General features: G+C 39.1%; 1 protein-coding gene across 2 annotated transcripts in view; it reads right to left on the bottom strand.

The window, feature by feature from the left end:
- Positions 1–12,285, bottom strand: part of FNDC4 (fibronectin type III domain containing 4) — a 1,069,876-nt gene that overhangs the window by 1,004,523 nt on the left and 53,068 nt on the right. The gene's annotated exons all lie outside the window — the stretch shown is intronic.

Raw genomic sequence — 12,285 nt, 5'->3', positions numbered from 1 at the left:
ATATATATCTATTTAAAAGTGTTTTATATGTGGAGCTTTTCTCCTTGGGCCTCCACTGAAAATGTGTACCTGCCCAGTTGAAGTTTCCCAGAAAGCAAATCTAAACTAAACAGATAAATAAATAAATGTATCTGCATAAATTAACTTATGCAGAGTCATCACACTCCACCTGTGTTTAGAACTGTGTCAAATATGTTGAAGGACTATGCACCAAGACAGTTCTTCAAAATGTTGCCAGTCTTGGTTATTAGTTCACATACATTTAAAATGTTGGTCCATGAACAGAAGGGATAATTAAAACAAATGAAAAACATGAAAAGAGAGAGAGAGAGAGAGAGAGAGAATGGATAAAACTAACCACACAAATAGAAATGCATTGCTCCAATAATGTCAAGTTCTGTCAGCACACACTGTTCTTAAGGAGCATAAATAATCCAGCTCTTTTTTAATATCCATAGCTCCACAAAAAGAATATATAGAAGAAGCAGTCATTGCCAAACGAATGTTCAGAATTATATCAGGAAAATCCTTTTATACACAAAGTTCTCACAGTGAACAACAAAATATGTTAATATGAGGTTTTATCAAGATGACTGTGTCGCACAATTCCATTATAACAAAATAGAATGGACAGAATTTACCAACAATGAGTACAAGTGTACTGTGTGGCAGACTTTTTTGCTAAAATAATTAGATGTACACATTCGGTATGGAGACTTCTTGCAATACTATCTGCTACAGCTGGATTCTGCTTACCTGTTTTGTTGCTGTTGTTTTTTTTTTTTTTTTTGTGCAACACTTATTTAATGAGAACACTTAAGGAGCGTATGCATAAATATTCTTAATAATGTGCCCACATTTCACTATCGTGTTCTCATTCTTCATTCCACAATGCTTGAGTTCTGCACTGCAGTTTTCTTTCTACCTAATACCTTATACCCATTGTTTGCATGGTAAAATAAAACAAAATAAAGATCTTCATAATAAATTTAAGCAATTTCTCATTGCATCCTTTTCTCTTCTCATACATGAATGCTATACTCTTCATACAATCTATAAGCCCTACAAATTGCTTCTCTGATAAATTGTGTCTACTGTACATACACTTGCATTGTTCATTTTTCTAGTTTCTTCACATTATTGGGAATGTCACATAATACTACATTCCTAATCCATGTATATCACTGTCAAATCAAATTAGTTATATATTTTCAATACTTATACTCCCCTAGGAAAAGTCAATGTAACATATCCCAATATAACTGTATTTCTTATTTCCTCTTCTGGCAGCAGGTCACCTCATTATATTCTCCACTCATTGAACGCCTCATCAAAAGTTGCCCCTTTTTCAGTTTTGGTGTGACCCCCAGGTTTGCTATATCTAATTAAGTGGTTTAAACCACACATGGTTATTCTGCAAAACTATCTGGGTTTTACCATACCAAGAGGGTATGCATTCAGACAGTATCATTTTTAGAGTCAACACCTTACATGTTGCCTAGGATTGCTTCTATTATTATTTTAAATATATAGAAATCTTGTTCATTTGTAGACTTTATGTCAACTATGACCCATGTCACAAGAGCAAGGGCAAGGTAGTATATATTGACAATTCAGACTATCCAGATTAATTTGCTGTTACTGCAATTAATAATGTAGATGAAAGGTCAGAAACTGACTAAAGTAAATAAGTAAATGAATACATGACCAGAAAGAGAAATAAACACATAATAAAGGTACAGAATGAATGTACTGATTCCAGAAATTATATAAAACTAAAAAATATAATAAGCAAGTCTATAATCAGCTCAGCATTAACTAATGATCTTAAACATAGCCATTGTTTGACTAAAATGTTTGCAATTTATGTACAATATTTGAATTAAACTATATTGCTTAAATGATCATAATGAACAATGTAAAACTGGTAAGTTGCATTACCATAACAAATTATTTGACATATCAAGAAAGCAATGTATCCATAGTTTCTTAGCCTTACTTGAGCATTTTGACATGGCTTTAAGATACTTCAGCAAAGCTGCTAATTAGCAAGGTCTCAACAGGTCAGTTTTAACAAAACTAAACTGAATAACACATTCATTGAGTTTCATTGAAATGCCATCAAGACCTCAAATGAATAATAAACTTACAGCAAATATGCAATAGTTATTTGACATAAACTGCTGTAGAAAGGTTTTGCCCTGTAGTAATATAATCAACTTCAAGGAAATTGCATTTAAGAAAAGGCTGAAAATTCCACCATGATATACCTTCCCTAACTTGCTAATGCATTGTTATATCACATTTGTTCTGCTGCTTAGCACTTTAACCATTACATTCGAAACATCTTATATTTCAGCCGTATTGGTTTCTTAAATCATTGCATTGTGACAGAAAGACTGATGAAACACAAAACACTTAGAAATGTTATGTCAGGAGCAAAAGCTGTAGCTTTTGGTTTATTACAAGGAAATGTGCCTTTAGAGAAAGAAATAGGGGATGTGTGTATATACTTACAAATATACATATCTCAGTACATATACACATATATGTATATATGAATGTGCATGCATGAAGATAACACATTTCTTGCTTTGGTCTTTATAAAATGGCAAGGAAAACTGACCAGTCAGATTGTCAGATTGTTAGCTGCCTGTGCATCAGATGCATTTTTCTCATGGGAAAAAGCTAATGCTGGCCATCAAGACATCACATTCAATCACAGATCCCTTTTCCATCATCTTATACCCACCTCATTGATAAATATACCTCACACTACTCCTCCCCCCAAAAATCTGCCAACTGCCATAAGCCTCCAACCTCACCTCCTGACTGCCCATACATTAAAACTTCCTTTTCCCTTCTCTCACATAATAATCTCACCCCTATTCCCTCTAATACCTACTACTCCCAAATATCCAATACCTAGATCATTTCTGTGGCTTCCCACACATCTTCCCTTACTGCAATACTCTATAACCAGCGCATCCCACTTCTGTCACACTAATCTGTACACCCTTTCCTCCTACTCACCCTAGTCACCTCTATATCTCCACAAACTACATACAATTCATTCTTTTTCTACACTATGTCTGCTGCTACCCACATCACTCACCTAAACATTATAATATTACAAACAATTAGCTTCTCCTTCCTTATTCTCGGTAACCACCTAAACATCCATCAATATCACTTACACAACCCCTACACCTCCAACATCATAGCTTATCCTCTGCCGGGTCTATAGTACCAGTTCGAAAACCCATTTCAGCGAACACCACAAGACCGACACGTATAGCGCGAACTACGGTAATGGTGAACGTTCAAAATTGCGAAACACGAAATGTCGAAGTGTCATGATTGGCCCGTCTGTGGTATAGCTCTGTAAGGTAAGTGTGCGATAGTTATGGGCCTTAGGGTTAGGGTGCAGGTTAAGGTAAGTGCATAGATAGGTAATGTGTGTAAGGTTTAGTGTAGGGTTAGAAGTAGGGTTTGGTTAGTGTATGTATGTGTTTTATTTACTATGTTTGGGTATGTAGTATGTAGCGCGCAGTGGTGTTGGCCGACTATGACGGTTCGAGATTTGAAAATTTGCGGTTGCACAAGAATAAAATCTCACTATGCACCATGGCTAACAAATGACACCAAAAACTTATTAAATGCAAGGACCATGCCTGGACACTCTGGTATACCAATAAGAATCAAGTCAACCTAGAGAAATGCAAACAACTTAGAAACAAAGCCAAATTCCAAATTAAACTTGACAAAAAACTTACTGTTCAGTTACACAGCAACAGCACTACAACAATCCCAAGAAATTTTGATTCACCATAAAAAACCTCCTTCATCACAGGAATACATCCACCCCCACCCCCACAACCACTTCCAACACTGACAGAATTGCTACACAATTTAATATTTCTTTACAAATTCTATTCGCTCACTTACCAACTCTCAATGCAATACTCCTCCAACTATCCCAACTCTATCCAGCAACACCAGCGACACCTTCTCCTTCAATCCTGTTTAAGCTCTCAATATAAAAAAATTACTCTCCAGACTCAAACCCACTACCCTTCCAGCAGATAACCTACCTACAGAATTCCTAAAAATAGCAGATGTTATTGCCTATCCCATCGCTATTCTGATCAATTGCTCTATCTCAGAACACTATGTCCCCTTAAACTAGAAAATATTTTATATCATTCCCCTGCACAAAGGGGGCAACTCTAACGAGCTCTCTAACTATAGGCCCATTGCTATTTTACCACCCCTTTCCAAAATTCTAGAAAACTTTATCCATATGCAGCTTCTAAACTACCTACTAACTAATAACCCCTTATCTAACACACAGCATGGATTCCACCCACACAATAGTACAACAACTACCCTCCTAAGTTACACTAATACTATTAACCAACACAGAAATAATGGGCAACTAGTTTCTTCTATCTTCTTAGATGTCCCCAAAGCCTTCAATAATGTCTCCCCCCAGAAACCACTTGATAAACTTGCAAACCGCTCTACTCTCACTTGGTTCCTTTGCTACTTATCTGGGTGACAACAAGTCATCAAATGACAAAAGGAACCCTCCTCCTGACTAGCTGTCAACATGGGAGTACCCCAAGGTTCCATTCTCGGCCCCCTACTTTTTACTATTTTTACCAACCAGCTCTACTCATCTACTCTTGCTGCCATCATACAATAAGCAGATGACTCAACTCTTATCTGTGCTGCACACTGCCTAAAATAACTTGTATCTGCAACTCAACAGTCCTTCTTACCAGTTAAACCTTGGCTGTCTGATTCACAACAAATTCTGAATCCCTCCAAGACTAAATGAATGATGTTTCACCTCAGCAAATCATGTGATTTCCCCCTACTCCATTCAAAATACATTCCTCCAACAACACCATTATATATCAGCCATTACCTATACAAAATTATTAGGTGCACTAATTGACAATAATTTTAAATTCAATTTACATCTATCACAGTCCATAAAGAAGACACATATTAAACTAGGCTCATTGTATAGAATCAAGGCTTTCCTTACTAACAACACTAAACAGGATATAGCCCATATTTATGTACACTCCACCCTACTATATGGCTCTCATATCTTCACTAACCTAAGTAAAACTGATCTAGCCAAGCTTGAAACCTGCTACAATAAAATCACAAAATTCACTGCTAACACATCACATAGGTCTCACCACTGCTCTGTCTTACATCAACTAAACTGGCTAGAACTACCCCATCACTTGACTTACACTAAACTCACCTCTGCCCACAGAATAGTCCATCAACCTGATAAAACCCCCACCCTTGACACCTATGCTCCAACCTAATACTAACACTTGTTTACACCAATCCTCCAATAAATCCTTATTACTGGTCACTAAATCCACCAATAAAGCAGGCAAATCTGTACTCTAACTACGTCTCCAAAATATGGAATACCAACCCTCAGCCTATCCTATACACTGTCAACCTACCTCAGTTTAAAAAAAACTTCTAGAAGAATTCCTCAGTGTCAATTGGCTTTGTTCTTGTACCGATCCTAGCTACATCCACTCCCTTAACCACCAACTCTACCCTCATCCTATATTCACTACATCTATTTCTAACTTCTGCACATATTACTTTACCACAATTCCTCTCCTCTACTTATCAAAAACTATCCTTCTAATTTCCCTTCTCTTACTAGACTACTTCTGCTATATACTAATTTCCTCTGTCCCCTCACCTAGTTACCAAAAATGCATCCATTTCTCTTCCTCCCTCTCTCCTGTTGTTCTCTTCCCCTCCTCCATCTTCCACCGTAACTCCTACACTCTCTTCCCGTCTCTTCTGTCTACCTCCCTATTTTCATAACTACTCCAGTTATGCATCTAGCCATGAAATCACCGCCTAACAGCAGGCTATTTACTTACATCTCTATAGACTAAATTAATGTTGTTACTCTTATGGAATGTTTATGTTCCACATTTAATACTCTGTAATCTATCTATTCTCTATTGTTTGAATTTTATGTCCTTTTATGTTTTGCGAATATCTTTTTTTTTAATTTGCTAAAATTTGTTAATATTATTTTTTAATGTACTTTTCTCTGCAATTTTTTTCTTGAACTTTTTTTTCAGGGTCTCCGCTGAAAACAGGTTCTTGTCCAATTGGGCTATCCTGGTAAACAGAAGTGAAATAAAATAAGTAAAGAAATAAAATAAAATAAATCTTACTGTCCTGTTGGTCAGGCATTTCTTCTCTCCTATCACTAACTTTGACCCAGAAAAGAAGAAGAATGTGCAGTCAAGTTCTACATATACCCCCCCCCAAAAAAAAACAACAAAAAAAAACAAATACTCCTTTAAAAGTGACAAAAGAAAATGGTAAATGAAAGTATTTTGCAGCAAATTCAGTAAAACATAAAAACACATTTTAACACCAATTTAAACACATGACCATGCCCGTAAATCTGTATAAACAACTGCAAAAGGACATTTACAAAAGAAAATGCAAAACTGCAGACAGCATTTAGATTCAAGGGTTATTAAAATAACTACCCTGAAAACCTGAAAATGTCATACAAAAATTCTTTATAGTTTAAGAGTTATAATCCTGTACAACAATCAGTTAAAATGGACAACATGTTCTTTTTAAACACTATTTTCAACAACTGTCCATGACTCTTCCAAACCTTAACATTTGGGCCCCAAATTCTGAATGAGCTATCTATAGACATTCACAACATGACTATAGCATTAAGGTAGTGCAACTTGGATGCAAAACAGGTTTCTAAACAAATACTTTCACAAATGAAACTGCAGAATGGTACACAAATGCCCCTAAAATGACAACCCCAAAAATGTTATACCAAAGCTGCACAGAGCAAAAAAAAGTATAACCCTGTGTAATAATAAAATCATGCTACTATGATTTGTAGCTTATCCTATTAATATGTGCTAGATGTAAGTTAATAAATAAGTTTATATTAAAAAACTATGTATTGGACATGAACCATTGACAGTGTATGTAAATGTTCCAAGTGCAGTGATCCAAATTTTTGGAAGGGATCAAGCCCCTGCATCCATGCATGGAGCTAATCCCCTGCACCCCTGCAAGGAGCTGTGAACCAGTACAACAGTAACAATAAATATACTTAACTCTTAGACAGCTCAGAAGAGGACAAAAGAACATGTGTCCTTAACTTAATGTCATCTAGTCATGAGAAAAACAATGGGCAGGATTCACGAAGCCTCCGTGTAAGAGATACAAGGGTTACACGGAGGCTGCAGTTAAATGGTGTGACGTCAGCATGTCATGCATATGCATGAGGGCATGCTGAATCACACCTAAGGCTAACACGGTCCGTGGAAGACAGTAGGGGGCGTGTCCGTAGGCTGAGCCCTGCAAGCGGACACGCCCCCAGAAGAGTAAAAGTGCCCAAAGTAAACACCCACGACAGAGGCCATGGAAATGTGAATAAACACAACACAACACATGCCCCCACAGACTATGAACATAAAATATATAAATGAACATGTTATATATTTTTTTAAATCATAAAGATGTTTGCCCGTGAGTGTGCTCGTTTGCGTGGGCGTGCCCGTAGCTTAGCCACAGTTAGCAGTCAGTGGAAAAGGATATAAGAACTAAATATGCAAAGTAAGCCAAGAAGCAATAGTGTAGCGGTATAGACATCGGCTGAAGAGCAGGCATTCATGGTTAGAGCCCCCACAACATCAATATTTATTTTTAGTAAAATAAGCAAGAAACAAGTCCCTGACAAACATGTACACATATAAAATCATAGTTTATGTAAAATGTAATGAAATAGTCCATTTATTTTGAAGAAATGTGAGATAACAAAACAATAAAAAATGCGAGATGTGCCTATAGCTGAGCTACAGTTTAACAAGGTGAGTGCATCTGCCCGTAGGTGAGTCGTGGTTTAACAGGTGTAAAATGAGTGCCTGTAGGTGAGCAGTGGTTTAACAGGTGTAAAATGAGTGCCCCTAGCTGAGCTGAGCATAATATGCGTGCTAACAACCAAATGAAGTGTAAACCAGCGTAACCCGTTTGCGCGGAGCTGCGCACCATGCCAACAAGCTAACCGACGGGCAACGTTGAGCAAGCTGTATCAAAACTGCCTTTACACAGACACACCCCTTAGCCTGTCTAGACAGTCATAAAAAATAAAAAGCAGTGGCCAGGTTCGAACCCAGGATACTATGCACCATAGTCAAGGTACTGAAAAACTAAGCCATGACAGCAGCACCTAGAAATGCAGTAATAGCAAATATATAGGAATGAATACAAAGTGGAGCATGACAAAGCAGGTTTTGTGAAGTTGATATAATTCCAAAATGGCCAATCACAGATATGTGCGGGAAAAATGGCATATATAAGCCCCATAGGCGGGAATACACAGAATAAATGATTGTAGAACTAACTTGCAGCCAGAATGTCCGGAGTAGGTGAGGGTAGTTGCTTTCGAGCACAGAGGTGGGGCGTTGAGGAGTCCAGAAATATGGTCTGGCTCCTAGTCCACAATCATGAGGCCCAACTCATGCAGGGCCAGGTCCTGTGGGGAGCATATAGGGCTGAGGCGTGGGACTGGTTGTCTCATGATCTCACTGGTGCCACAGGGATTCCAAGGACTGGTGAGCAGGTCCATCACCACCATGCAGACCTGAAGAGATGCAAGCAGGACCAATTGAACCTTTGGATCCAGGAGGCCTGGCAAATGCCGAACGCCCCATTACTGAGTAAGTTACATTTAATTATGTGTGTAAGAAATTAAACTAGCTGATATTATGGAGATGTGTATTCCAATATTACTTCATTTATATTAGAGCTGCAGGTGTCCGTTCTGCGAACCGCAGAGCCTATGGTGATAGGCTGGTGCGGTTGCGCCACCAGGCAGGTCAGTAATCCTCTCCCAGTAACTGTAAAGAAATATAAAAGTATGACAGTTAGCAAAAGAGTGCAGTGTAGTCACTAAGTAATAAAATGTGCAAGTAACAGTGTAAGAGTGTTTGCAAGTATTGCTTGATTACAAAAGTGTGTTGCAGTCTGTAATCCAAACAGAAAAATGAAAATGTCTGAAATAAAGTATGAAATAAAGATGCCCCACCTGTAATATAATAGTACACAACCTGCAGCAGGCTGAAAAGTACAGCTGCAGAAGATGAGCAAATCACATGTGTGAAATATACCCCTGTTGAAATACTGAAACATGACAGAAGTGAGACTGCTGGAAAATATTGTAATAACTACAGGTAAAACATGTCAATAAAGCCTAGAAGTAAGTACCATCCTGAATAGTAAAATGAAAACAAGTGAGAGAGTGTGAGAAAGAGTTATGAATCCACCAATAAAGTAGTAATAACCCTGAATAAAGTATACTGCAGTCAGTACAGAATGAAATGAATGTGAGAAGCAGAACCAAACAGCGAAATCTGTTCAAAGTGTTGCTGCAGCTGGAATGTGTATCCAAAAATCTGGATATGTTGCTCTCAGTCTGCAATATGCAGATAGTATGATTGTCTGACATACCAAACATCCACAGTTGTCTATAGCTATATAAAGCAAATGTAGCAGGATGATGTAGCTGAACAAAGCCAGATATGAATGTGTATGAAGAACAATAAAATGTATATTGATGTAGCAGTAACAGTCCTATCACCAAATTGAAGTAGTTATCATATAGGAAACTGTAGTTAGAACAGTAGTGTGTATATATGTGCAGCTATTAGAAATGTACAGCATATGTATTGGTATTCGAAGGTGTTAATATTCTTTTCTTCACCCCACCCTATAACCACATATAACCTATTCCACGTGAAAATGGTATGTGCAATCACAATTAACACACCTGGACATTTGTCCTGTTGGGTCATAAATATTTGCATGTCCATTGATGCATCTGCCCTGTTCATACATCCAAACCTGATGGCCTGTTGCCATCAATCAACCCTGCATGTTGTTGGACTGTGTATTGCTGTTCAAATTATGCATGTGTTGTGCTCGCTGTTCAATGGTGTGAATATCTGGGTGTTTGGTTAATGGGAATACTAATGCATGCTGTTACAACTAATTGCAAATGGTATTGTATGTTACTAACCCAAACTATCATGACATAATGCAAAACATAGGACGACAGGGAAGGCGGGTTCCAGCGGACCCACCTCTCCCACCTCAGCTGGCGAGTGCACCTGGCACTAGTGCCCAGTCTGGACCCTCCTCCGGTGGCCCTGTGCTACCTGCGGGTGGAAGCACTGAAGGGGATGGGGCTCGTCCCCCCTCTGCAAGCATGGCCGGAGGAGAACCACCACTCACCCTCCGTAGCGTCCAGACTGTGGTGCGTAGGGAGATCCGGGACTCTGTTCTTGGGCCCCTAAGCCAGCTTGAGGGACAGGTGGCACAACTTACAGGCATGCCTGTTGCCTGGCCTACACAGCCCCCAGCACAGCCCCATCCTGGGCAGTGAAGGAACAGTGGCAACTGCCCATGGGTGGGGATATCAGATCCACTGTTGCCATCTGTGGGCTCATGGGCTCTGGATATCCAAACATCCATCCCCGTCAATTGTGTAACCCCCCCACACGTGTCATACACCACCCCTGTATGCATCTTGTTTGTCTTGTCTGTTGACCTACCCAACCTACCTCCCCAGCTATACCGACTTCCTTCACCTGACATACCACTCTCACCTGAAAAAAATAAATAAATAAAAAAAGGGCACTCTGTACCCACAAAAAAATTAAGCCCCATACATAGTTGCCCATTCTGCACACATGTCTGCTGGACATGGAAAGTATCAATTACAATTGGCTGTACAACAAGTATTATTGTTGTCCTGACACCTCTCTCAGGGGTGGAAGGTTTCAAATGTCATATCAAATTACATACATATGCACAGCTGTTGCTGATGAAGAAATGGGCAGCTATGGGCCTTACCTACATCCCTCCTGCAAATCCCAAGCTTGTTTCCCTACTGTCTTACCCTCTTTGTGACCCCTTTTTCACCACTTTCCTGTCTCCCCATTTTCATTTCTTTCAAAGAAAATAGCGCGGGTGTACGCCAGAGTAAGCACTGTTAAGCGGTTGTAAGTGGGTGTGCGCATGTGTCCGTGGAGCTAAACGCCAGTGCGCATGCGGGAGCTTCGCGCAAACCAGCGCTAACCCGGTTACAACTGCTTAAAAGTGCCTTAGTCACTCTGATTGACAGGTCCTGTAGTCAGTTCAAAAGCAAAATAAAATCCCACTGTCAGTCCCGAACCCAGGACCTTGGAAACAGTAGTCTGCATGACCTACCACTAAGCCATGACTCTTATACAAGAACATTGTGCTAAAATAAATATATAATGTAATAGTAGGAATGAATGTAAAGGGAATATAGAATGTGTAGTGCACAAAGCATGTCATTTATACTTACAGTCAAAACTAGTGGATTTCCATAATAGTAGTGTGTGAATAGAAACAGCCATGCTAGTTGGTAGCTAGTAGGTAATAATGTCAGTTAATGTACATATATAAATGCATGTATATTTACATATATATATATATATATATATATATATATATATATATATATAGTTGTAGGTCTCAGTGTGCATACACACTTACTACAGGAAACAGGAGAGAGGAATGGGGAAATGTGAATCTACAACACAGCCTGAATCATGAGAGAGATACTAACCTTTACACTCACAGAACAGTGTCCACAGCATACCAGCATGGTCCCTGCCCTTACAATCTGAAAGGGCAACACCTATCTCACATACCCTTTTATAGCACTGTCCTGAAATCACAGTGAGAACTGCAATCAATACACAACTGGCTGCATGCAATTAGCAAATGCTGGCTTACAATTGGTGCAGAGGCCATCACATGGACTTATGCAGATACCTACAAAAGCATCCTGTACTCACACTCCACACATGCAATACGTTCATTGCACTGTCTGGAGGCAGACAGAGAGAGAGAGAGAGAGAGACTGAGAGAGAGAGAGACAGACAGACAGAGACAGAGAGAGAGAGAGGAAAAAAAAAAACACAAACAACAACACACGGTACACACACTGAGTCTAAGCTGTCAGCAGTGACAGTAAATGCCATGCCAGCAGCAGCAGGAAGCAGTAGTAGCAGTAACGCAACCAGCTGCGACAAACACAGGTAATGTAAAGTAACAGGTTAATAGTCTGCATACTGTGAACCCTCCATATGTGTCATAGGTCTCTATCTATAGGTATGTCCATGTGATATGTTGTGTGAACGTAGT

Source organism: Protopterus annectens, chromosome 2.part1, assembly GCF_019279795.1.
Source record: "Protopterus annectens isolate FY-2018-M chromosome 2.part1, PAN1.0, whole genome shotgun sequence".
Classification (NCBI taxonomy): domain Eukaryota; kingdom Metazoa; phylum Chordata; order Ceratodontiformes; family Protopteridae; genus Protopterus; species Protopterus annectens.
This window is presented reverse-complemented; position numbering and strand designations above follow the sequence as displayed.